The following is a 27,052-nucleotide window of genomic DNA, read 5'->3' as shown; positions in this document are numbered from 1 at the left end:
GACTACTCACCATTTGGGGCCTTGATTATAAAGAGTTCTTCTCCCTGATTAGTTTTCCATGCTTAATCTGTAACCGTAGAGTATAGCATTCATATATCTGAGTATTATTTTAGGCTATGAAGCAACAGAGACCTGTATCCACTCAGATCCAGTTAGGCAGGCAGGTGTTTTTGACTCTGGGAGCAGGAACGTTAGACTTGCCTAAAACTAGGGCCCCAGACTGAGATCAAAGGCATTTTTTTTTTTAGTTCAGGTGGGTAGCAATGGTGACCTCAGCAGGAGAATATTATTGTGACAGATAAGAAGCAGAGAGGGCAAGGGTGTGGAAAAAGTCATGGTTGCCAATAACGTTGGAACTGTAAACAGAAAAAGAAAAAAGTAGATGAGGAAGCAACTATCTTCAGGATAAAGACCATGGTTTTGATGGGTTCAAGAGGAGTGAATGAAGCTGATGGAGGTTTCTGCCACGCTCTGAATTCATCTTTAAGGTGTGGAGGCATGATACCATTGTGTTGGAGACCGCGAAAGGAAGCTGGCGTGGTGCTGATAGTGAGTAGTATGAGTTGAGGCTGGGGAGTTAGGGTTTTGTTGCTTCTTAAAGGATCTTGTAAGCCAAATTCAAGAATGTAGTCTTTTCCCCAGGAGCAGTGGGGAGCCTTTAAATAGTTTTAAGCAAGGGAGGAAAGCAATCTGATTTGCATTTTTATGGCCCCCTTTGGTTGCTGTGGGAAGAACAGATCAATGCTGCAGAAGGGCAGCTAAAGTGAATGTGAGGAGGCCAGCAATGCTGTTTTCACCAAGGTGGTATCTGAAGAGAGCGAGAAGATGGGTTTAAGAAGTATATTGGAGGTAGAGTAATAGGAATAATGAATGGAATATTTAGCAAACACTAGAAGTCTGGTATGGCTGAACTTGTAGCTTTCCTTGCGTTTCTTTTGTTCAGTTTATTTCCTATCAGTTTTTCTGACCTGTCTCACTCACCCTTGTAGATCGAGCTATTGTTCTTACTTCTCCTTTAATTCAGTTCTTTCATCTTTAATCTCCAACCTTCAGCTTTCTTCTACTGACATAGGGCTGTGTTTTTGTGTTGGGATCTCTTAATCAGACTATTCATTTTCTTCTTGCACTTTGGTGACCTATTAAGAGCATTCTTCGTTTGCAGTGATCTATTGTTTTCTCCCAACTCCTTTCTTGCTTTCAATTTGTCTTTCTTAGTTTTCAGCTGGAATTAGCTTGAGAAAGAAACTCTAACTCTTGGGGAGTGGGTGTATGCTTGCCAAATGTTTGCAAAAAGTATCTCATTGTACAAGTGGTATTCCAGCTGCATTAACACCCAGGCAGAAATTTGTAAATACTCGATTTTGGAGCTCACACTCATCTTTACTCACGGAGTGATTTCTTCCTGCTTTCTGAGTGTCTGTTTAGAAGTCTGTCAATGACGCAGTCTCCAGAAGCATTTGGGGGCCCTGTGCTGTGTCCATGCTGCAACAGTGCTAGTGGTTATATACACAGTGGAGGCTGGAGGCTGAAATGGGTATACATGAATGTAACCGTCCTTTATTTTTGTGTCTGGTCTGCAGATCCCGCATTTTTAGATAAAAGCAGGTTGCCTGAACTATGTACATTGCACATTCCTGTTTATAGCTCCTGTACCCTGGGGACAAACTACAAATCTGCAGTTACTCTTTAGTATACAGCTTCATCTGTCTGCCTGCAGCCCCAGGGACTACTATTGAGAGTAGCTCTTTGGATGTGAGGCGGGACACCGCAGCAAAGCAGCCAGGACTCTGAATCACTGTCTGCAGGGTACATGTTTTAGAATCTGGGTGCTGAGTTAGAAGAGACTATGAGTCAGTGCACTGCTAGGATGGGGCCAGTTGTAAATCGGGCCAGCAATGTGAAGAGATTGTGCAAATGAGACAGGGTGTCTCTCCTTCCTTGGTGATTTAGTACCTAAATTACTGTCTCTAATTGGTGGATCTGTGAGTCTCTGTAAATGGCTTTATTGCTTTGCCCAGTACCTCACCGGGGCAAGTAAGAGAATACTTTTAGCTATTATCCATATTCTCATAAAAAAGATGTTTAAGGATGTATAAAAAATACGTATGCAGTCCACTTTTGATGGGCAGTAGGGTTGGTTCCATGATTTTGCTATTGCAATAGTGTGGCAATGAACATGCATGTGCAGGTGTCTTTTTTGTAGAACGATTTGTGTTCCTCCAGGTATATTTCCAGGAGAGGGATTGCTGGATCATATAGAAGATTAATTTCTAGTTCCCTTAGGTATCACCACACTATTTTCCATAGGGGTTGGACTAGCTTGCATTCCCACCGACAGCGTAAAGTCGTCCCCCTTTTCCTCGCATCTGCACCAGCATCTAATTTATTTTATTTTATTTGTTAAATGTTGGCCAACTTGACTGGGGTAAGGTGGTATCTCAGTATGGTTTTGATTTGCCCAAACTTCACCTGCACATAGATTACTTATGTACCTAATCCTGACTTGTACCCTACCTCTTTAAAATAAAATAAAGTATTAGAGAAAAAGAAATACATATGGATGGGTGACAGTACTCCAGATGTTTTGATGTGCTGCAGCTTTAACCAGGATTTGGCTGTAGATCTTATGGCCAGACTTGACAAATTCAGTGTTCACTTGTTGGAGATCCTGTGTTATTGCTCTCTACAGAACTACTCAAATATATTCAAGGTCTCCTTCGTGAACCCCTTTCTTGGACATTTGTGGTGGTTTTTTCATGAAAGACAAAAAGATTTTAACTTTCAGTTTAGCATCCATTTGTTTAGTTGGTGAAATGTATCAGTTCACTGGGCTAGTTGTTGAAGATATAATGGCAAATCAGAGAGACCTGGTCCTTGCGCTCTTGGAGCTCACCATCTGAAAGGGATTTAAACAAGTAGTTTTCAGGTGAACGGAATGCTATGGAGAAGTAGCAAAGTGTCATAAAGAATTACGATGCAGATTTAGTTTAGTGGGGAACATGACAGGCAAAATATATTTACTGAAATAATGTTTACTCTTAGTATGTGAAGATCTGTAGCTGTTAACCATTCCATTAGTGATGGGCATGAAGAAGGGCAAGAAAATATTCCAGGCAGAGGGAACAGGTTATGTGAAGACCTCGATTGTGGAAAATCCATGTCGCTTTCTGAGAGGTAAGAGAAGGCCAGTATGGCAGTGAGAATAATCAAGTGGCAGTATAACATACCTGCCTCATGGGTTTGTCCTCAGGGCTAAATAACTTCAGAAATGTAATGTGCTTAGAGCAGTGCCTAACACAGATCATATTTCATCAATTTAAAGAAGCACATTTTCTTCCTATATTTTAACATTTCCCAAGTCAGGATGAATCTTTTTAAAAAATTTAGATTCAGGGGATACACGTGTGTTCATCATACGGGCAAATTGTGTAGTTTCTGAAGCCTAACCTCTCTGTATTTCCCCTCTTACTGGTGTCTCTAGTGTCTATTATTTCCGTATTTGCGATTGCTTAGCTCCCATCTATGAGTGAGGACATGTGGTGTTGAGTTTTCTGTTTCAGAATCAGTTCACTTAGTATGATGATCTGCAGCTCCACCCGTGTTGCTGCAAAGGACATGATTTCATTCCTTTTTATGACTGCTTAGTATTCCATGATGTATATATACCACATTTTCTTTATCCGGTCAACTGTTGGTGGCCACTGAGGTTGGTTCCATGATTTTGCTATTTGAATAGTGCTGCAGTGAACATACATGTGTCTTTTTTATATATTGATTTCTTTTCATTTGGGCAGATCCCTAGTAGCGGGATTGCTGAGTCAAATGGTAATTCAATTTTTAGTTCTTCGAGGAATCTCCAGACTGTTTTCCATAGAGGTTGAACTTGTTTACAATCCCACCAATGGTGGATGAGCGTTCTCTTTTCTCCACAATCGTACTAATGTTCGTTATTCTTTGATTTTTTTTTTTTTTTTTGAGTTGGAATCTTACTTTGTCACCCAGGCTGGAGGGCAGTGGCATGCTCTCAGCCACCACAGCCTCAACCTGCTGGACTCCGGCAATCCTTCTGCTTCAGTCTTCCAAGTAGCTGGAACTACAGGTGCGTGCCATCATGCCTAGCTAAATTTTTTTGGATTTATTGTAGAGATGAGGTCTCGCCAAGTTGCCTGGGCTGGTCTCGAACCTGTGGGCTCAGGCAATTCACTCAGCCTCCCAGAGTGCTGGGATTACAGGCTGATCCACCGAGCCCAGACTATTCTTTGACTTTCTAATAATGGCTATTCTGACTGGTGTGAGGTGATATCTCATTGTGGTTTTAATTTGCATTTCTCTGATGATAAGTGATGTTGAGCATTTTTTCATATGTTTGTTGGTTGCTTACATAGGAAAAATCATGTAAGGAAACTCTTAGAAGTAAGATAGAATTTTGCTGTGCCAACCTTAGGACTGAGTTCAGAGTAGAACTGAGTATGAAGAGTTGAGTTTGAGGGACCTGACTTCATTTGGGAGTTATCAATTCACCTGCACTTGTGAATACATAGTAAGTTAAGCAGTATGATTTGTAAGAGCACTTCTTGTAAAGACTGAATATCTCTTAATCCAGAAAGAAGATTAACCCTGTCTGTTACTAGTGCAACTTCCTTTCTGCACTAAGCATGATTTCAGTTTGTTTAACAAAAATGTAAGTGAGGTAGGTGATGGTATCTTGTACTTGCATATGACAAAGGCAAACCTCTGAAACTCCAAGGTCATTTGCAGTTATTCTGATCTGGGATTTGAACTTGGGTCTGTGTGATTCCAAAATGTTTTATTTACTGCAGGCTGTGTCTTAAAATGCCCATTTCTGAGTTAAGAGAGAGAATCTGACATGTACTTGGATAGCCTTAAATAATATTACCTCCTCATTTCTTCCACGAATATTTATTGATTGCTAATATGCCAGCTACTATGTAAGAAGCAGGAGATACAGACGTAAACAAAACAGAAAAATGATCTTGCTCTTGTGGAATTTATAGTTTAGTGGGGGAAGAAAGACATTAAATTAAATTTCATAAATAAATGATTAGGAATTATGAGAAGTTGTAGGAAAGAGACACACAAGTTTCTGTTGTAGGGGAAAGCAGAAGACACTTAATTTAGATAAGACAACCAGAGATGGCTTTTCTAAAAATATGTTATTTAACCTGAACCTAAAGGATAAAAAAAAAATAACCTAAAGGATAAAAAGGAACCTCCCATGCAAAGTGAGATTAGGAAGAGCTTTCTGGGCCTATCCATAGGCTTTGAGATCGGAAGAAGCATGTTTTGTTCATGAAGAACATTGTGGTAGGAGAATAGAGCAAAAATGGACTAGCAGATTGGGATAGCTCTCCTTCAGTTGGGGGAATACAAATAGAAACCAAGAGAGCAATTCAAAGGGTATTAAGCTATACTGGAGAATCTGGAAGTCACCACTGTAGCTAACTAATCAAGTGCAACATCATAACACAAAAAAATCTTGTGTCTCCTGATGTGATGTGCTAAGAAAGACGCAAAATTATGTGTATAGTGCTCTTGCCAAAAATTCATAACCCCAGTCTAATCACGAGAAAACATCAGACAAATTCAGATTAAGGGACATCCTACAAAATAATGAATATTTTCCTCTTCAAAAATGTCAATGTAATGAAAGACAATAAACACTGGGGAAATGTTTCGTATTAAAGGAAACTAAAGAGACATGACAACTAAATGTGTGATCTTCGATTGGATCCTGAACTGCTAATTATCTCGATAAAGAGCATTATTGGACTGATTGGTGAAATTTGGATATGGACTCTAGATTAGATAACTGTTATATCGGTGATTAATTTATTTATTTTGATCATTATATATCAGTAGATTATATGAGTATGATAATGTTATTTAGAAAATTCACAATGAAGTATTTACAGGTATAGGGGCTTAATGTGACAAATCTAAATAACTGGTGAATATGGACAAAGAGTATGTTCTATTTTTGGAATTCATTTGAAATTATTTTCAGGTAAAAACAAAGAAAACAGTTAAATAAAACCAGTGTGGGCAAATAGAAAGCATATTATAGTAGGAGAAATGAATGACATAAATAGCTTTTACCAGGGCAGTTGGAGATGGTGATGGCAGCTGCATGGGGGTAGAGAAGGGGACAATTAGCTGATTCAAAATAACATTTAGAGATAGAATGGGCAGGGCTTGCTGATGGTGTAGATATGGTCGATGATGTGGAAAAAATCAAGGGATTGGCATTGCAAGAGACAGTGATACACAGGGTTCAAATTCTTCCTGTCATTTACGTGATTTTTGACCATAGGCAACTAACCGAACCCTTCTCAAACACTCAATTGCTAAAAGGGAATAGTTTCAATACCAGCTATCTCATGGGAGTGGAGCGAGATTAAAATATCTAGATTATTAGCTTCTATGTAGTATTCATTAAGCATCTAGGGATGCTGTGAGGAAAAGCTTTTAACATTTTTTCCATTAAGTTTTATGTTTGCTATAGATTTTTTGGTGATACATTTTATCAGATTAAAAAAGTTTCCTTCTATTTCTAGTTTGCTAATAGTTTTTATGAGAAATGGTTATTGCATAAAGATTTGATGAAAGCTATAAATTGAGATGATAATGAGTTCTTTCCTTAACCTGTTAATATTGTGAATGACTTTTATTTTTCAAATATTACAGAAAATTTGCATTCCTGGAATTAACTCAATTTGTTGTGATGTATTGTTCTTTTTATATATTGCTGGATTTGGTTAGCAGATATTTTGTTTAGAATTTTTTGCATCTATGTTCCTTAGAGGGATTGACCTGTAAAAGTTTCTCTTCTAATGCCCTGGTTAAATTTTGGTATGAAGGATCTGCTGACCTTAGAAAGTGACTATTTTATAAAATTGGTTGTGTAAGGTTGACGTTATATACATTTAAAATGTTTGTAGAAGGTAATAGTGAAGTCATTTAAACTTTACACTCTTTAGAGAGTTTTAAGTTATAGGTTCAATTTCTTTGATACTATAATTCTGTTCTGATTTTCTATTTTGATTTAAGTTAGTTTTGGTAGCTTGCATTTTTCTAGCAACTTGCACATTTTAATTATATTTTCAAGTTAGTGGCATTAATGTTTTCATGGTATCTTAAGATCTTTGTAATATTTGTAGGGCTAGTAGTTTTATTCTTTTCATTCCATACTTTGATCATATTCTTCGTTGTTCCTTCTAAAAGTTTATCCGTTTTGTTATTCTTTTTAAAAAAACTCCAGGTTTTGTCGATCCTCTTGATTGTACAGTACATTTGTTTTTTCTTTGATTATTTTCCAGTCCTTTCTTACTTAATTACTTCTGCTTTATTTTTGCTTAATTTGCTCTTCTTTTTCTAACTTCATGAAATGATGCTTAGCTCACTGATTTTCAATTTTTCTTAGCCAATACATTTTGTTAAGGCCACAAATATCCCTTTAAGCATTACTTTAGCTGTGTCCTACAAGTTTTGATACTCATTATTTTCAATAGTATGCTGTTTAAAATACTATCTAATTTCCAATGTGACTTTTCCCTCAACCCAGAGTTATTTAGAAGTGAACTTCTTAATTTCCAAATGATGAGGATTTTCTATTCTAATTGTTTGATTTTTTATTTCGTGCTCAGTTACACTGTGGCCAAAGCATACGCTGTAGAATTTCTGTCCTTTGCAATTTGTTGAAAGTAGCTTCATGGCCTAGAACAGAAGTCATCAAATTATAGTTCACATATCCACTGTTTTTCTATGGTCCACGAGTATTTCTTAAACGTTTAAAAGGTGGTTTAATAAACAACAAAAATATATATGTGACAGAGATTGTATGAGGCTCACAAAATCTAAAGAATTTATTCTCTGGCCCTTTCCAGAAGACATTTGCTGAATTCACTATCTGGCCCTTTACAAAAAAATTGCTTTGCTCTCTCCTGGCTTCAAATATGGTCAGTGTATGTAAATGTTCCATGTGTTCGTGAAAAGAATGTGCACTTTGCATTTGCTTAGTCTAGTGTTCCACGTGCCAGTTAGGTCCAGTTTGTTGTTATTCAGATACCATATATCCTTACTGATATTTTTTCCCTTGTTTTGTCAGTTACTGGGAGGGATGTATTAATATCTCCCACGATGATTCTGTATTTGCCTATTTCTCATTGTGGTTTACCTACTTCTTCTTGATCTCATATATTACCTTATATCTTTTGAGGCAATATTAGGTGCATGCAAATTTAGAATTGTTATATATTCCTGGTGAATGAAATCTTTTATCATTCTGAAATGTCCCTCTTTACTGCTAGTAATGATTTTTCCCTTAATGTCTCTGCGTTGTCTGATATTAATTTCACCATACTAGCTTTATTTTTATTAATTTTTGTTTGGTATATCCCTTTCCATCTTGTCTTTTTAACCATTCTGTTTCCTTATATTTTAGGTGTGTGTCTTTTATGCAACACATAGTATTTGCAAATTCTATCTGATAACATTTATTTTTAATCAGAACATTTAATCAGTGTATACATAATATGATTATTGGTATATTTTGTTACAAATATCCGTTACTATACAATGCTTTCTATTTGCTTCAACTACTTTTAAAATAGTTTACTAGACTATAAACTATTGAGATTATGGGGATACAATGTCTGTGCAGGATGGACAACATGGTATGTCATGGGATAGAAAAGAATGTGGCTTGAGATTATAGAGCAGATATGAGCTTGTTATAAATATAGAGCTCAAGAGTTAGTCTGGGGTCAGAGCATGCCGTTAATTTTTGCTTGTATTTGTAATTTACACTTGAAGCGATTGAGGTATTTCAAATGATGAGGGAACTGCTGACAAATCAGATTTTGAAATGCTAAACTTGGCTGCAGCTTGTATGTTGGATTAGAATGAGACACAAGAAGATTCCAGAAAACCAGTTAGCACAGTGTCACACACGAAGTGCATGCTTAGTAAATATTTCTTGTGTGAATGAGGCTTTCGCAGTAGCCAAGAGTGAGTTTGTGATGGCTTGCAGTAGGGTTTTGGAGGAACATTTGAAGAGAAATGAATGTTTTTGAGAGGGTAAAAGCGATAGACATTTAGATGGAATAGATATGGGGACTGCTGGAGAGAGAGATGGGAAAAGCCTCTAGTTGGGTAGGTGACGGTACTTGTCCACTAAGATAGGAAATGATGGAAGAATATTTGGTTTTGAAAGAGTGCTGGGACCCAGAGAAATGAATTCAGTCACACAGTTCAAAAATAAAATAAGAGAAATAAAGATATGCAACACAAAAATTGCTCTCGTCACAATCCTCATGAATCTTTATCTTTCCCCAACACTACAATAGCTAACTTTCTTTTTTTTTTTTTTTTTTTTTGAGTTGGAGTCTCACTCTGTCGCCCAGACTGGAGTGCAGTGGCCGCTCCCGGCCACCGCAGCCTCACCTGCTGGGCTCCGGCGATGCTTCCGCCTCAGCCTTCCGAGGAGCCGGAATTACAGGCGCGCGCTACCACGCCCGGCTGATTTTTGATTTATTGTAGAGACGAGGTCTCGCTGCCCAGGCGGGTCTCGAACCCGCGGGCTCAGGCAATCTCACCTCAGTCTCCCAAAGGCGTGGGATTACAGGCTGAGCCACCCAGCCCGGCTGCTAACTTTCAAATTAACATTTTAGTTTTCCTCCCACAGAGTTTTTGGTTTTGCTTTGTTAAAAATGCAACTATCTTGTTGTTTTAGTGTTTATTTCTCTGATTGTTATTAAAGTTGAGTATATTTGTATATGTTTGTCATCCTTTTGATCCCACAGTATTTCTTTGTGATTAATCTGTTCTCACATGTGTCTTGATATTATAGATGCCGGTGTTTTGGTGTATGCACAAAGGTTCATACCTTTGCTTAATTTTTTCTTTGGTTTCATGTTTTAATTACTGATTTACATTAGCTCCTTATATGTCAGGAATGTTAATATATTGTTTCTAAACCCTAGTTTATTGCTAATTTTTTTGATAGAGTATTTGTTACAGATAAGTTTAAAAATAAAAATGTACATACTGATAAGTCCTGCAATCCAGAAATAAATTTCATCTTGCTTTACCTAAAAAAATAAAATAAAATAAAAATGTACATAAATCTCTTGGTCTTTCCCAAGTTCATAAAAATCTGCCCCTACATTTTGAATATAGTCAGTATTTTTTGTTTATGCTTAGTGTCATTATATTCCTTTGTGCACAGAGGTCTGATTTTTTCCCCCTAAATGAATAGTCATTTGTTCTGTGAAATATATTGAATAGTCCAAAATTTCCCCATTGATCATACATTGCTCCTTCGTCTAACACTAATTTCCTGTATATATCTGAATCTGTTTCTGGAGCTCTTGGTTTAATAACACTGATATTATCCCATTTTTACCTCAGTACCAAACTATGATTTTTAAAGATTTTTTTCAAATAAGTAATTCATGCACAAGGGTCCTAATTTAAAGTATACAAAGTGACATGCAGTGAAAATAAATCTGTTTCCCATTTTTACCTGAGTACCACTCAGTTCCCCTCCTAGGAGACAACACCTATTACCAGCGTTTTGGTGCATACATAATGACAGAAAAATAGACCAGTACAACAGTGTTTTATTTCTATAAATTTATAGTATGTTTTGTTGTTTATTAGGTGAAATACCCTCCTACGGTTTTTTAAATAGTTGCAAAGATTTCCTTACAAAATTTAAAAATAAGCTTGTTTTTAATTTATTTTCATTTTATGTTGTTATTATTATTATTATTGTTATTATTATTTCCAAGACAAGAGCTGACTCCACTGCCCAGGTTGGAGTGTAGAGACATGATCATAGCTCACTATAACTTTTAACTCCTAGGCTCAAGCAATCTTCCTGCCTCAGCCTTCCGAATAGCTGGGACTACAGCTGGCTGATTTTTTAATATTTGTGGAGACGAGGTCTTGCTATGTTACCCAGGCTGGTCTGAAACTCCTAGCCTCAAACCATCCTCCTGACTTGGCCTCCCAAAGTACTAGGATTATATTTTATTTTTAATTGACAAATTAAAAATGTATACACATCTTTAAAATAAAATAAAGGAAAAAATAAAATTGAAAAGTATACATTTATTGTGGACAACGTTATGTTGAAATATGCATACATTGTGGAATATCTAAAAAGAACTAATTAACATATGCACGACTTCACATCTTTTTGGTGAGAACACTTGAAATCTACTCTTCTAGCAATTTTCAAGTATACAGTAGATGTCATTAACTATAGTCACCATGGTGTGCAATAGATCTCTTGAATTTATTCCACTCATCTAACTGAAATTTTATATTTTTTAGCTGACATCTCAATATTTATCTTAAAGAAATTGTGTTGGGATTTTTACTGTAAGTACGTTGAATGACAGAAAAACTTGGGACTATTGGTATCTTTTATCTTTAAGATAATTAGTCCTCCCTGACCAGAAACAAATTGTTTTCATTTATTCAGGTATTCTTTTCAGTAGTTTGTTTAAAGTAAGCTTTTAAAAACTGAAGTGTAGCATACATACACAAATGCAAAATCATAAGTGTATAGCTAAATGAGTTTTTATTAAATGTACAAGACTGTGTAACCACTATCTGGATCAGAAAATATAAAATACTCAAGAACCAACTCTTCATGTGTTTTCACAGTCATCTTCCATACTCCTCTCTCCAAAGATAACTAATATACTGATTTCTTATACTAATTTCATTTGTTCTTAAACTTCGTGTAAGTGGGATCATACTTCTTTGTACTCCATTATGTATTTCCTTGTGCCTGCTTGTTTTACTCAACATAATATTGTTTAGATTCATGCATGTTATTGCAAAAGCTATAATTCATTAATTTTTACTACTGTGCAGTATTTCAGTTTATAAATAAACCACAATTTATTTATGTACCTTTTCTACCATTGGGCATTTGGGCTGTGTCTAGTTTTATACTATGATGAGTAATGCTGCAGTAAAACATTTGTATAAGTTTATTTTACTAAACACATCTCCACATTTCTTTGTTCATATAGCTTGTATAGTTGCTGGGTCATAGAGTATGCATATGATCATCTTATTAGATACTGCCCAAAAATTTCCAAATTTTTTTGCACAGATGTGCACATCTACCAGCATTGGATAAGCGTGCCTATGGCTACCTATCCTGTCTATCAGATTGTACTGTTGCAAGTTTTAATATTAGCTATTGTAATGTTTATGTTTGATATTTCATCATAGTAGTTTACATTTTTCATTTCCCTAACGACTTATGAGGTTGATCATTATTACATATGGTATTTTCTATTTGGATAGTCTTAAAAATATTTTGAAAAGTATTTTCAAATCATTTACACATTTTTCTATTTAATTGTCTCTAATTCTTTTACTGATGTGTGGTTCTTTATATTCTGAGTATTAGTCCTCTGTCATGTAAATGTATTGAATGTATTTTTTACCACCCATGGGGCTTCCCTCTTCACTCTTTTATTGTTGTCTTTTAATGAACAGAGATTTTAATTTTTTTAGATTAGAAAATATAGTTTATTTAAAGTAAATTAGAGAGAGAGAGAGAGAGAGAGAGAGAGAGAGAGAGAGAAGATTTGCCTCCCCAAGGTGGGGGAGGAGGCCAAAGCCCCTTAATTTTAATGTAGTCTAATTGATCACTCTTTTTTGCATGGTTAGTACTTTTTTATTCCATTTATAAAATCCTTACCTACTCCAATATCATGAGGATATTTTCCTATGCTATCTTCTAGAAGCTTTATTATTTTACACATATAAAAGTATACATACAATACATATATAGACAGTAAGTCTTCATTTAAGGTCATTGGTATATTTTTTGGAAACTGTGACTTTCACTGAAACAACGTACTATATAACGAAATCAATTTTACCATAAGCTAATTGATGTAAACGAGAGCTAATTTCTTTCATGGTAGATCATTTTGCTGAAAGTTGGAGTTTCTAAGAATCTATTGATTACATTGAGTACTTACTGTACCTATATGTTGAAGGGTGTATATTAAAGATATATATGTATATGCCTTTCATATATGTATATATATATTTCATGTATATATACACCAATAGAATTAATTTTGTGTATGATGTAAAGTTGGGTGCAAGAATCATTCATTTCTTTGTGGATATCCAACAGATATCCAATTCATTACAAAATCTCTTAAAAAACCTTGGTAATCAGGTAGCGTAATTTCTCTTTGCCTTTTCCCTCTAAACTTTAGAATCAGTTTGCCTATTCCTACACAGTAAAGGACCTCTTGGAAACTGTATTGCAATTGCATGAAATCTATGGTCAATATGGGATTAATTATTGTTTCTTTAAAAAATGGAGTCTTCTAATCTGTGAACATGGTGTATCTGTCTATTTATTAGGTTTTTATTTCCCCTCAATATTTGTATGTAATTTGTTGCATAGAAATCTTGCACAGATTTATTTACATTTATACTTATTTAGTATTATTTGATACTACTATAAATGGATTTTTAAAAAATCATTCCAAAACATTTTTTGTGCTTATGTAAAAAATGCAATCAATTTTTGAATATTGATCCTGTGCTCAGAGATATTGATGATTTCATTTATTATGCTATCAACTTATCTATAGTTTCATTAATTTTTCAAACACTTTTATTTTCATTTATCTATTTCAAATATTAGCATATTTTATTTTTCTTCCTTATTGTACTGCCTAGGACTTCTAGTACAATGCTAAAATAAGATCATAAGCTTCTTCCATTTTATTCCTGACCCCAGGGAGAAATTTTTCATTATTTCACTATTATGTATGACTTTTGCTATTGGGTTTTTTGTTTGTTTGTTTGTTTTGGCATATATACCCTTTATCGGATTAATTAAGTTTCTATTTTTGGTTTGCTTTTTTTTCTTTTTCTCTTTTTCTTTGCAGCAGAAGCAAGACTTTAATGATAGTCTTGCAAGATCAGGTATCTTGTGGGCAGGTACACCAAAGCAGGAAGAATCAGCACTTTTATCCCTAAATTGCATGTCCTTCTCCTGGTTCCTCATTGGAGGAATACTGCGGAAGTTACAGGCTCTCCTGTACGATGCCTACGTGGCATATTTTGATTGACCTACAGAATCATTTCATTTGCATGTCCTATTGGCTGATTGGCTTGCTTTTAAAAAAAAATCATAAATGGGCATTGAATTTTGAATCTTATCAATTTTTTGCACATCTATTGAGATGCTCATAAGATTTTTTTTTCTTTTATTTTGTTAATGTGGAAAATTGCATTGATGGAATATCAAGTGTTAAACTAGCCTTTTATTCTAGGTATAAATCCTGCTTTTTGTGTTACTTTGTAACACAGGATGGGAAGTATGTGTGTGAATGTCTATGTATATATGAGAGTTTTAGAATTCCTGCATCCTGCATCTATGCTCATTAGTGAGACTGACCTTCAGTTTCCTTATTCTATCAAGTTTTTGTTTGGTTTTGGAATTAAGACTATTTTGGCTTCAAAAATGAGTTGAGGTGCAAAACTTTTTTTTTTTTTTTACAGTCTGGAAGAGATTATGTAAGACTAATGCTATTTATTCTTTAAATGTTTAGAGAATTTATTGGTAATGCCATTTTGACTTTAAGATTTCATTTGGGAAAAGTCTTTTGTTGTAGACTCAATTTATTTAGGAGTTATAAGACTATCTAGATTTTTTGTTATCTTCTCTCCATTTGTCTAAATTTTCACATGTATTGACTTAAAGTCCATTTTTAAAAAATTATATTCTCTTCTCTCTTTAATGTCTATTGCATCAGTAATGATGCCCCTCTTTCCATTTCTAACATTGGTTATATGCTTGTTTTCATTTGTTATTCATCAGTCTTGCAGGTAGTTTTTCATTTTCATGGTTCTTTTATACAACCAACTTTTGTCTTTGCTGGATTTCTAGATTGTAGATTTTAAAAATTTATTAATTTCTGATTTTATATTTATTATTTTCTTTGGTTTTAACTTGCTTTTATTCTACTATTTCAGATGTATAACCAGGTCATCAATTTACATACTTTCTTCTTTTCAAATATATACATCTAAGGCTATCAATTTCTCTCTAATAATGACTGTACTGTATCCCAGAACTTTCATTTGCTATATTTTCATTTTCATGTAGCACAAGATATTTTTTACGTAATTTGAATTTCTTATTTGAGCCATAGTTTATATAGATGTGACTTGCTTAAAATCCAAGTTGAAGTATTTTTCTAGTTATCTTTTAAATTAATGGTTTTGAACTTAATTCAGCTGTGAGAAAAGAATACATTCTGATTCCAATCAATCATTTGAAATTGATTGAGGTTTGCTTTATGGCCCATTCTACAGTAAATTTTGTTTGGGTTCAGTATGCATTTCAAAAAATATAATTCTTACATTTTTGGCTGTTATGTTTTACATATGCCATTCAGGTTAAGTTTGTTAATCATTTTTTGAAATTGTATGTATCTTTATTGATTTCTGGCAGTCTATACTGTCAATTACAGTTAATAAATATTAAAATCCAGTATTACAATTTCAATTCTTAAATATCTGTTCACTTTTATAGATTCCATTATTTTATGAAAATTTTCTTTATATCTATTTTCTTAAAAAAGAATCATTATTATTTTATTGGCTGTGCTGTATTACAATAAATGCATTATATCTGGAACTTTTTCTAGAACTTTTTTTTCTTTCTCAGTCTTATTTCACTTTTGGTAATTTTTGCTTAAATGCTGGACATTTTAAATGATAACAGAAAAAATCCTGGTATCAATCTGCTATTTTATAAAAAATTTTAGTTTGAAATAGTAATAAACTCATGGGAAGTTGCCAAACTAGTACCTAGTGCCCTGTGGACTCTTTACCTGGATTCTTCCAGTGGGAGTTCTGATATGACTGGAGTATAGTATTAACTAGAACATAGACCTTGTTGACATTATAGTACTGCAGTCATCATATAAGAATGGTTACATGCATTCATTTTTGGGTGTATACCTATCTGAATGTCTGAATGTGTTTGTGTGTGTAGTTCTATGCATTTTAATCCCATGTATAGATTTTTACAATCACCACCACAATCAAGACACGGAACTGTTCAATCACCATAAATAAATTCCCTCATTTTACTCCTTTATAGTAGTACTCACCCCTTCTCTTTATATGGAATCATTAACCTGTTCTCCCTCACTATAGTTGTGCCAGTTAGAACATTTTATTTACACCTAATTATATGCTATGTAACCTTCTTGACATTGACTTTTAAAAAATTAATAGGCTTTATATTTTAGAGTAGTCTTTGGCTTACAGAAAAATTGAGCAGAAAGTACAGAGTTCTTATATATAATTTCCTCTTCCTCTTCCATTTTCCCCTATTATTAACATCCTGTATTAAGGTGGAATGGTTGTTAGTATTAGTGAGCCCATACATAGTTAATACGATATTGGTAACCAAAGTACATAGTTTGCATTAGGGTTCAGGTTTTGTGTTATATAGTTTGATGGGTTTTGACAAATGTTTAAGGTTATATGTCCACCATTGCAGAATAGTTTCGCTGCCCTAAAAATCCCCTGTGTCTCACCTGTTTATCCCTCCCTCTCTTCTCCAAACCCTTGGGAACAACGGATTTTTTTTTTCAGTCTTTGTGTTGTCTTTTCCAGAATTTTATATAATTTTCAGACTGGCTTCTTTCGCTTAGCAATATGCATTTAAGTTTCTTTCATTATTTTTTTGTGATTTGTTAGCTCTTTTTTAGCATTAAATAATATTCTGTTGTCAGGGTGTACCACAATTTATTTATTCACCTACTGAAGGTCATCTTAGTTGCTTCCAAGTTTGGGCAAGTATGAATAAAATTGCTGTAAACATTTGTGTGTAAGCTTTTGTGTGTACATACATTTTCAATGCATTTGAATAAATACCAAGGGGTGTAATTCCTAGATCATATAGTAAGAGTATGTTTAGCTTTGTAAGTAACTGCCAGATTGTTTTACAAAGTAGCTGTGTCATTTCTCATTCCCACCAGCCACAAGTCAGAATTCCTGCTGCTCCACATCTTTGGCAACATTTGGTGTTGTGAATGTTTTTGAGTTTAGCCATTATAATACACAGTAGTGGTATCTTATTGTTGTTTTAATCTGTAATTCTTCAATGATGCTGAGAATATTTTAATATGCTTATTTATCATCTGTAAATTTTCTCTGGTGAAAGATTGGCACTTTTACTGAGCATAATGACCTTGAGTTCCATTCAAGTTGTTGTATGTATCTTTTCTTATTACTCAGTAGTATTCCATAGTATGAATGTACCAGAAGTTGTTTATTTACTCGGTGAAATATTTTTGTGTTGTCTTCAGTTTGAAGCTATTAAGATAAAGCTAGTGTGAACATCTATGTACCGGTTTTTATGTAAAGTGTCATTTCTTTGGGATGAATGCCCAAGAGTGTCATTGATAGGTCTTATGTGTAGTTTTTTAAGAATATGCCCAAAATATTTTCAGAGTGCTTTTACTCTTTTATATTCTAACCAGAATTGTATTTTTATTTTCATGTTTATTGATAGTGTATAGAAATATAATTGATATTTGCATGCTCATCTTGGGTCCTGTGACTTTGTTCACTCATTGTTTTGGGGAGTTTTTATTTTTATGATTCTTTGGAATTTTCTACAAAGAAAACCATGCAATATGCAAATAAAGACAGTCTAATTTCTTCCTTTCCATTCTACATGCTTTTAAATTTTTTTTTTTTTGCCTTACTGTACCGGTTAAATCCAGTTAAATAAGAGTGGTGAGAACTTTGCCCTGATTTTAGGAGGAAAGAATTCAGTTAAGTTATCTTCCATTCCTAGTTTGCTGAATGTTTTAATTAAAATCATGAATAGTTGTTGGATTTTGTGAAATGATTTTTCTGCATCAATGGATATGATCATATGGTTTTGCTTCTTTAACATACTGTTATGGTGGGCTAAATAGAATGAACTTTAAATGTTGACCCAACCTTGCACATAACTCGAATAAATTTTACTTAGTCATAGTTTAAAATTGGTTTTATACATTGTTGGATTCAATTTACTAATACTTTCTTGAGAATCTTTGTGCCAATGTTTATTATTTTTCTATACTTTTTATTATTAACTGCCTTTGGTTTTTGTAATCAAGGAAATACTGGCCTCATAAAATGAATTTATTACTATTTGCTTCTCTTCTAATTTTGTCAAACTGGTGACATTTTTTCTTTAAATATTTGGTAAATTCTTTAGTTTAGCCCTCTGGCTTGAATTTCATTTATTAAAGTTTTTGGTGATAAATCACCTAATAATATTACTGAATCCTTTGCATGTGATAAACTACTTCTCTCATGCTACCTTCAAGATCATTTTACTTTTGTCTTTCAAAAATGTAATTATAATGTTTTGGTGTGGATTTCTTTGAATTTAATAAACTTGTAATTTGTTGAACTTCTTGGATGTGTGGATTCATGTCTTTTTTTAAATTTGGGACGTTTTTGGCTATTCGTTCTTTAAATGTTCTTTCTGCTTCTTTCTTTCTCCTCCTCGTCCTCCGGACTCCCATTTTGCAAATGTCCCACAGTTCTTTTAAGTCTTGTTATTGTTATTATTATTTACCATTTTAACCATTTTAAAATGAACATTTTAGTGACATTTTGTACATTTACATTGTTATGCAACCATTGCTACTATATAGCTTCAGCTCCTCAATAGGAAACCTCATGCCTGTTAAGCTGTCACTCCTCATTTCTATCTTTCCTAAGCCTTTGACAACCACTAACCTGCTTTCTGTTTCAATGGATTTACCTATTCTGGATATTTTGTACAAATGGAATCATAAAATATGTGGCCTTTGTCTTCGCTTAACATTGTGTTTTCTAGGTTCATCCATGTTATAGATTGTATCAGAACTTCATTAATTTTTATGACTGAATAATATTGCATTGTTTAAATATGCCACATTTTGTTTGTCCATTCGTCTGTTGATGGATATTTGGGTTGTTTCCATCTTTTGTCTACTGTAAATAGGGCTGCTATGAATATTCGTGTGCAATTTTTTGTTAGAACATCTGTTTTGAATTCTTTTGGGTATATACCCAGGAGTGGAATTGCTGAGTCATATGCTAATTTCATGTTTAAATTATTGAGGACTTGCCAAATTGTTTTCAACAGTGACTGAACCATTTTACACCCCCACCAGCAATATACAAAGGTTCCAATTTATCTGTGTCCTTACCAACACTTGCTTTCATCTTTTTAAAAAAATCATCATCCTAAGGGGTATCTTACAAGGAGAACCCCCAAAAACCCGGAGTTATCTTTTGAAGGGTGGGCCCCCGGAAATACTGGTTTCCCCCACTAGGTAAGTGTTCTAGAAACCCATCAATGTCAGTGTACCAGCTAACAAAGTTGTAAGAGGCTGCATCTGGTTTCAGTGAATTTTTTTTTTAGATTCTTTCAACGTGTTTGCCCATTTCATGATGGGTGAAATATGACCACACCTGCCCACGCCGTGCTAAATGTCCAACAGTTTTTAACCCAAAATGCCATGACCCCCGTGCCCCAGCCCTCCTTATTCCCCCGATCTTTCCCTGAGTGACTTCTTGTTTTTCTGTTTTCCTGGATGAAAAAAATCCTCAAAGGGAAACGTTTTGACCACATGGAAGAGGTGAAAAAAATGACAGAAGCACTAGAGGTGTCAGAATTGACAAGTTTAAAAACTGTTTTGAGCAGTGGAAAAAACATTGAAGGTGACTGAAGTTTAAACATGAAAGAATTAATACACAATTTTTAATAAATAAAGTTTGGTATTCTGGGGTCTCCCTCGTATTGTGATTTTGATTTGCATCTTTTCACATGCTTATTGGCTATTTATATATCTTACTTAGAGAAATGTCCATTCAAGTTCTTAGTCTATTTTTTAAAAATTGTAGCAAGCAGGCAACCTTTATGCGATCCTTAAAAAAAAAGTTTTATTGAGTTGTAATTTACTTACCATGAAATTTGCCCTTTGCTCATATTTTAATTAGGTGACTATTTGTCATTGAAGTGTAAGAATTTTTATATATTGAGAATAGTATATACTTATCAGATACATGATTAGCAAGTCTTTTCTTCCACTTGTGGATTGTCTTTTCATTTTCTCGATTGTGTCATTGGCTGCACAGAAGTTTTCAGTTTTGATGGAGTTCAATTTATCTATCTTTTCTTTTGTTGCTCGTACTTTTGGTGTTGTATCTAAGTAATCATTGCCTAATCCATGTTCATGAAGACTTACCTTTATTTTTTCATCTGAGAATTGTATAGTTCTAACTCTTTGATGTAGATGTTTGATCTATTTGGAGTGAATTTTTGCATAAGGTAAGTGGGAACGATTAATCTCCTTCTTTTGCATGTGAATATCCAGTTACCCCAGCATTTGTATTCATTCCTTTTTTTTTTTTTTAACTCTTCAGGCTGAATAATTTCATTTGAACTGTCTTAAATGCAACAATTCTTTTTTCTTTCTCCTTAACTCTGCTGTTAAATCTTTATAGTAATTTTTAAATTCCAGATATTATGATTTTAACTTCAGAATTTTTATTTGGTTTCTTTTTGTAATTTTTACTTCTTTATAGATAATTTATATTTGGTGAGACAGTGTCTTCTGCCTCCCTTTAGTTCTTTGTTTCCTTTAGCTCTTTGAGTATATTTAAGAGTTTATTTGAAATTTCTGTCTAGTAAATCCAATGTCTAAGCCTTGTCAAGGAATAGTTTCTATTAATTTTCTTTTTGCTTGTGAGTGAGATATAATTTCATGTATATTTGTGTGACTTATAATTTTTTTTGTAAAGCGGACATTTTGAGTATTATATCGTGTTTACTTTGGAGATCAAATTCTCCCTGCTCCTCAGGACTTACTGTTGTTGGTTTTTGTGAGTTATATTTTTTGTTTGTTTAATGACGTTTCTAAATTATGTATTTTATTTTTAATTAATTTTTATTTTAAATTATTATAGGTACATAGTAGTTGTATATATGTACACATAATGCTTTGGCATAAGCATACAGTGTGTAATAATCAAAGCAGAGAAGTTTGGGTATTCACTACTTCAAACATTTATCATTTATTTGTGTTAGGAATTTTCCAGTTCTGCTCTTTTAGTTATTTTAAAATATACAACAAATTGTTGTCAATTGTAGTCACCCTATTGTGCTACAGAATACTAGATCTTATTCATTCTATCTAACTGTATTTTTTGTCTCCATTAATCATCCAGTGTTTACTTCTCCCCACCTCCCCACTATGCTTCCCAGTCTCTGGAAACCATCATTCTACTCTATTTCCATGAGTTCAATTCTTTTTTATCTCCCACATATGAATGAGAACATGTGATATTTGTCTTTTTATGCCTGGCTTATTTAACTTGGCATAACGTCCTCCAGTTCCATCTATGTTGTTGCAAATGACAAGATTTCACTCTTTTTATGGCTGAATAATATTCCATTGTGTATATGTACCACGTTTTCTTTATCTATTCATCTGAGGATGGACATTTAGGTTGATTTCGTATCTTGGCTATTATGAATAGTGCTGAAATAAACATGGTAGTGCAGATTTTCTGCAATATGTTGATTTCCTTTCTTTTGGATATATGCCCACTAGTGGAATTGCTGGATCATATTGTGGCCTTATTTTTAGTTTTTCTGAGGAACCTCCATTCTGTTCTCCATAGTGGCTGTACTATGTTCTCACCAACAGTGCATCAGGGTTCTCCTTTCTTCACATCCTCGCCACTATTTGTTATTGCCTACCTTTCTGATACAGATCATTTTAACAAAAGTGAGATAATATCTTGTTGTAGTTTTGATTTGCATTTCTCTGATGATTAGTAATGTTTGGCATTTTTCATGTGTCTGTTTGTCTGTCTTCTTTTGGGAAAAGTTTATTCAGATCTTTGGCTCATTTTAATTGGGTTATTTGTTGTTGCTGGTTTTGCTATTGAGTTATTTGACCTCCTTATATATTCTGGTTATTCATCTGTAGTCAGATGGTTAATTTGAAAATATTTTATCCCATTCTGTGGGTTGTCTCTTCACTTTGTTGTTTCTTTTGCTGTGTGGTAGTTTTTAGCTTGATGTAATCCCATTTGTCCATCTTTGCTTTGGTTGCCTTTCTTATTTTTATTTAAATTTTTTAATTCTTAATATGTGTGGTACAATTCAGGGTTAAGTATACAAATGTCCATTATGCAGTCACCCTTGTTGATTAGGTGCGCTCCTGCTCCCCTGGCAGTTTTTCTCACTACTGCAGATCCCTTTCTTAAAGTATTACAATAGTTATTTAAGATCCGCTTATGAGTGAAAACATGTGATACTCTTCGTTCTTTGTTTCTGTGATAGATCACTCAGTATTATAGCCTCTAAGTCCATCTAAGTTGCTGTGAAGTTCATAATTTTGTCCTTCTTTATGGCTGCATAATATTCCATTGTATAAACATACCACATTTTTTTATCCCGTCCTCTTTGGATGGGCAGCACGGTTGGTTCTATGTTTTTGCTATTGTAAATAATGCTGCCATAAACATGCATGTGCAGTTATCTTTTTCATAGTGTGATTTGAGTTCCTCCGGGTATATTCCCAGTGGGGGGATTGCAGGGTCATATGGGAGGTCAAGTTGTAGATCTTTTAGGAATCACCACACTGTTTTCCACAAAGGCTGTACTAGTTTGCACTTCCAGCAGCAGTGCAGAAGTGTTCCCTTTTCGCCACATCCTCCCCAGCATCTGTTATTTTTTGAGTTATTGATGATGGCCATCCTGACTAGAGTTAGGTGGTAGCTCAGTGTGGTTTTAATTTGCATTTCATTGATAACTAGTGAGGCTGAGCATTTTTTCATGTATCTGTTGGCTGCTTGTATGTCTTCTTTTGAGGAGTGTCTATTCATATCTTTTGCACACTTTGTAATGGGGCTTTTTTTTCCTTTTCAGCACGTTTGAGTTCCTTGTAGATCCTTGGTGGTAGGCCTTTGTCAGATATACAGTTGGCAAATATTTTTTCCCAGTCTGTGGGTTATCTCCCTGCTCTTTTGATGGCTTCTTTGGCTTTGCAGAAGCTTGTCAGTTTGATGAGGTCCCACTTTTATCTCTTATGGCATGGGCAATTGGGGTTTTGATCAGGAATTGGTTGCTAGTTCCGATTTCCATAAGGGCGTCTCTTGTATTTTCTAAACTTCTTATAGTTTGAAGTCTTACGTTTAGGTCTTTGATCCATTTAGAGTTGATTTTTGTGTATGGGGATAGGTAGGGGTCTTGTTTTAATCTTCTGCATGTGGTCAGCCAGTTTTCCCAGCACCATTTACTGAATAGGTTCTCCTCTCCCCAGTGGTTGCTGTTAGAGGCTTGGTCAAAGATGAGTTGGTTGAGGTATTGAGGTTTTGTTTCTGGAATCTCTATCCTGATCCATTGGTCGATATACCTGTTCTTGTACCAATACCAGGCTGTTTTGATTATTGTAGCTTTATAATAAAGCTTAAAGTCTGGGAGCGTGATGCCTCCCGCTTTTTTTTTTTTTGCTTAGGATTGTTTTGGGTATTCATGGTCATTTATGTTTCCATATGAATTTCTGTATTGTCATTTCCAGGTCTGAAAAGAATACTACTGGTAATTTAATGTAGTTTACTATTTCTGCACGTGGATAATCAGTTTTTTCAGCACCATTTATTGAAGAGATTGTCCTTTCTCTTTGTTTTTGGCACCTTTGTCAAACATGAGTTGACTGTAAATGCATGGATTTATTTCAAGCTTCTCTATTCTGTTCCATTGGCATACGTGTCTGTTTTTATGCCAGTACTCTGTGTTTTGGTTACTATAGCTTTGTAGTGTAATTTGAAGTCAGGTATGTGATTCCTCCAGATTTTTTTTTCAGGATGGCTTTAGCTATTCTGTTTTTTGTTTGTTTGATTTCACATAAATTTTGGTTTTTTATATCTGTGAAGAATGTCTTTGGCATTTTAATAGAGATTGCACTGAATCTGTAGATTGCTTTGTGTAATATGAACATTTTAACAATATTGATTCTTTCAATCTGCAATCATTGACTATCTTTTCATTTTTTAATGTCTTCTTCAGTGTCTTTCATCAGTGTTTTATAGGTTTCATTGTAGAGATCTTTCACTCTTTTGGTAAGTTTGTTCCTAGGTATTTTATTTTGTTTATAGTTATTGTAAATAGGATTATTTTCCTGGTTTCATTTTCAGATTTTTCATTGTTGGCATATAGAAATGCTACTGATTTTTGTATCCTGCAACTTAACTGAGTTTGTTTATCAGTTCTAACAGTTTTTTGATGGAATCTAGATTTTCTAAATATAAAATTATATCACCTGCAAACAAGAATAATTTTACTTTGTCCTTTCCAATTTGGATGTCCTTTACTTCATTTTCTTGTGTAATTGCTCTGGCTAGGACTTTCAGTACTATGTCAAAACAAAGGTGGTGAAATTGGGGCATCCTTGTCTTTTTCCAGATCTTAGAGGAATGGCTTTCAGTTTTTCCCTGCTTAATATGATACAGATGTGGGTTTTTCATATATGGCTTTTATGAGCATTGTCTTGATGTATGTTCCTTCTATATCTAGTTTTTGAGGGTTTTTTTAAAATCACAAAGGGATGTTGAGTTTTATCGAATGCTTTTTTTGGCATCGATTGAAGAGATTATATTTTTTTGTTCTTTATTCTCTTGATATAATGTGTCACATTAATTGATTTTTGTATACTGAACCCATCCTCTGATTACAAATAAAATTCTGATTACAAAGAAAATAGGAAAAACAGACAAGTAAAGGAAAACTAAACACTCTACACTTTTACTCCATCTTCCTGTTTTTTGACTTTTTGTTTTCTTTATTTATATCTTTTGATACTATTTACCTCCTGAAAGCTTGTTGTAGTCATTGTTTTTGATAGGATTTTCTGTTTTAGTCTTCATATTCAAAGTATAAGTGGTTTACACACCATGATTTCAGTGTTAGAGGGTTTCATATTTGTCTGTGTTCTTGCTATTACCAGTGAGTTATATGTTCATATAACATCTTGTTCCTGGTTAGTGTCTTTTTCTTTCAGATTGATGAACTCTTTTTAGCATTTTTTTTTTTTTTTTTTTTGGTTAGGTCAGATGTTGACAAAATCCTTTAGCTTTTGTTTGTCTGGAAAAGTCTTTATTTCTTCTTCATGTCTGAAAGATAATTTTGCTAGATGCAATATTCTAGGTTAAAAATATTTTTCCTTCTGCACTTTGAATATGTCATCCCACTCTCTCCTGGCTTGTAAGTTTTCTGCTGAGAAGTCTGCTACTAGATATATCAGAGCTCCTTTATATGTTATTTGCTTATTTTCTCTTGCTGGTTTTAAAATCCTTTCTTTATCCTTGACCTCTTAGAGTTTGATTAATATATTTATTTGAGGTAGTCTTATTTGGGTTGAATCTTGCTGGTGTTCTATGACCTTTTTGTACCTGGATATTCATATCTTTCTCTAGATTTGGAAAGTTCTTTGTCATTATTTATTTGGATAAAAATTCTACTCCCCCTCAACTGCCCCCACATCCTCTTTAAAACCAATAACTCTCAGGTGTGACCTTTTGAGGATATTTCCTAGATCTTGAAGGCATGCTTCATTCTTTTTCTCCTCTGATTGTGTATTTTCATATAGCCTGTCTTTAAGCTCACTATTTCCTCTGCTTGGTCAGTTCTGCTGTTAAGAGATTCTGATGCATTTTTAGTTTGTCAATTAAATTTTTCAGCTCCTGAATTTCTACTTGACTTTTGAAATTATTTTAATCTCATTGCTTAATATCTCTGATAGATTTTTAAATTCTTTTAATGTATCATCTTAAAGTTTGTTGGCTTCCTCAAGACAGCTATTTTGAATTCTCTGGAAAGTCACATGTCTCCATCGGTCTGGGATTAGCCACTGGTACCTTATTTAGTTTGTCTGGTGTAGTCACGTTTTCTTGATGCTTGTAGCCATTTGTCAATATCTGGGCATTAAAGAGTTAGGTATTATTTATTCCAGCCTTCACAGTCTGGGCTTGTTTTTACCTGTCTTCTTGAGACAGCTTTCAACATATTCAAAGTGGGTTGAGCCACCATTGTGAATGATACCAGTGTACTAAATATGCACATGTACCCCCTGAATCCAAAATTTAAAAAACATAAAAACAAAACAAAACAATCAAACTCAAAGCTAAGCCCATGCTCACTGTAGCCATATCAGCACTAGGAGGTGCCCTAAGCCCAGGAATGCTAAGATTCTTGCCAACTCCCAGAGCTGTCATCTCGGTGGGCTTTGCTAAGTTAAGGGAGAATTCCTTGTTACTAGGCAAAGGCTGTCACTCACTTTCCTCTCTTCCCCCAAATAAGAAGACGTTTGTCTCCGTACTAGGCTGCCTAAAGTTGGGGGAAAGGTGCTGTCTCTGTGCTGGGCTACACTTGAACCCAGCACAGTGCTGGCTGTCACCCAAGGCATCCATATTAACTACTGCCTGGCTACTGCTGATGTTTATTCAAAGGCCCAAAGGCTCTTTAGTCAGCAGGTGGTGAATCCTTCCGGTACTAGCTAGGTCTTTCCTTTCAGGGCAGCGGGTTCCCTTCTGGCCCAGCTGGGCTTAGAAATGCCATCCAGGATCTTGGGTCTGGAATTGAGGTTTCAGAGATATGTTTGGTACTTTAATTTACCGTGGTTGTGCTGACACCCAAGTTGTGAGATACAGTGCTCTGTACTCCTCTCTCCTTTCCTCAAGCGAAAGGAATCTCTTCCCAAACTTCACTGAAGTTTGGGGAGGAGGACACATCCACTCTTTGGCCTCCACAGCTGGTGCCTCCCTGGGTCACGTGCACCCCAAGTCATTTGAGAACGGCACAGCCCCAGGACTTGCCCAAGGACTGCAGTACTTATGGCCTGATTGTCGTTTAAGTTAATTCTAGGCACCAAGTCACTATAGTCAGTTGGTGGTG

The 27,052-nt window shown here is 34.6% G+C and overlaps 1 protein-coding gene across 1 annotated transcript in view; it reads left to right on the top strand.

The window, feature by feature from the left end:
* The window catches only part of LOC103250334 (gamma-aminobutyric acid receptor subunit alpha-3-like), a 104,036-nt gene that overhangs the window by 22,012 nt on the left and 54,972 nt on the right, over window positions 1-27,052 (top strand). The gene's annotated exons all lie outside the window — the stretch shown is intronic.

The sequence above is a fragment of the Carlito syrichta genome, unplaced genomic scaffold (genome assembly GCF_000164805.1).
Source record: "Carlito syrichta isolate Samal-C Ts95f unplaced genomic scaffold, Tarsius_syrichta-2.0.1 Scaffold128226, whole genome shotgun sequence".
Taxonomy (NCBI): domain Eukaryota; kingdom Metazoa; phylum Chordata; class Mammalia; order Primates; family Tarsiidae; genus Carlito; species Carlito syrichta.
This window is presented reverse-complemented; position numbering and strand designations above follow the sequence as displayed.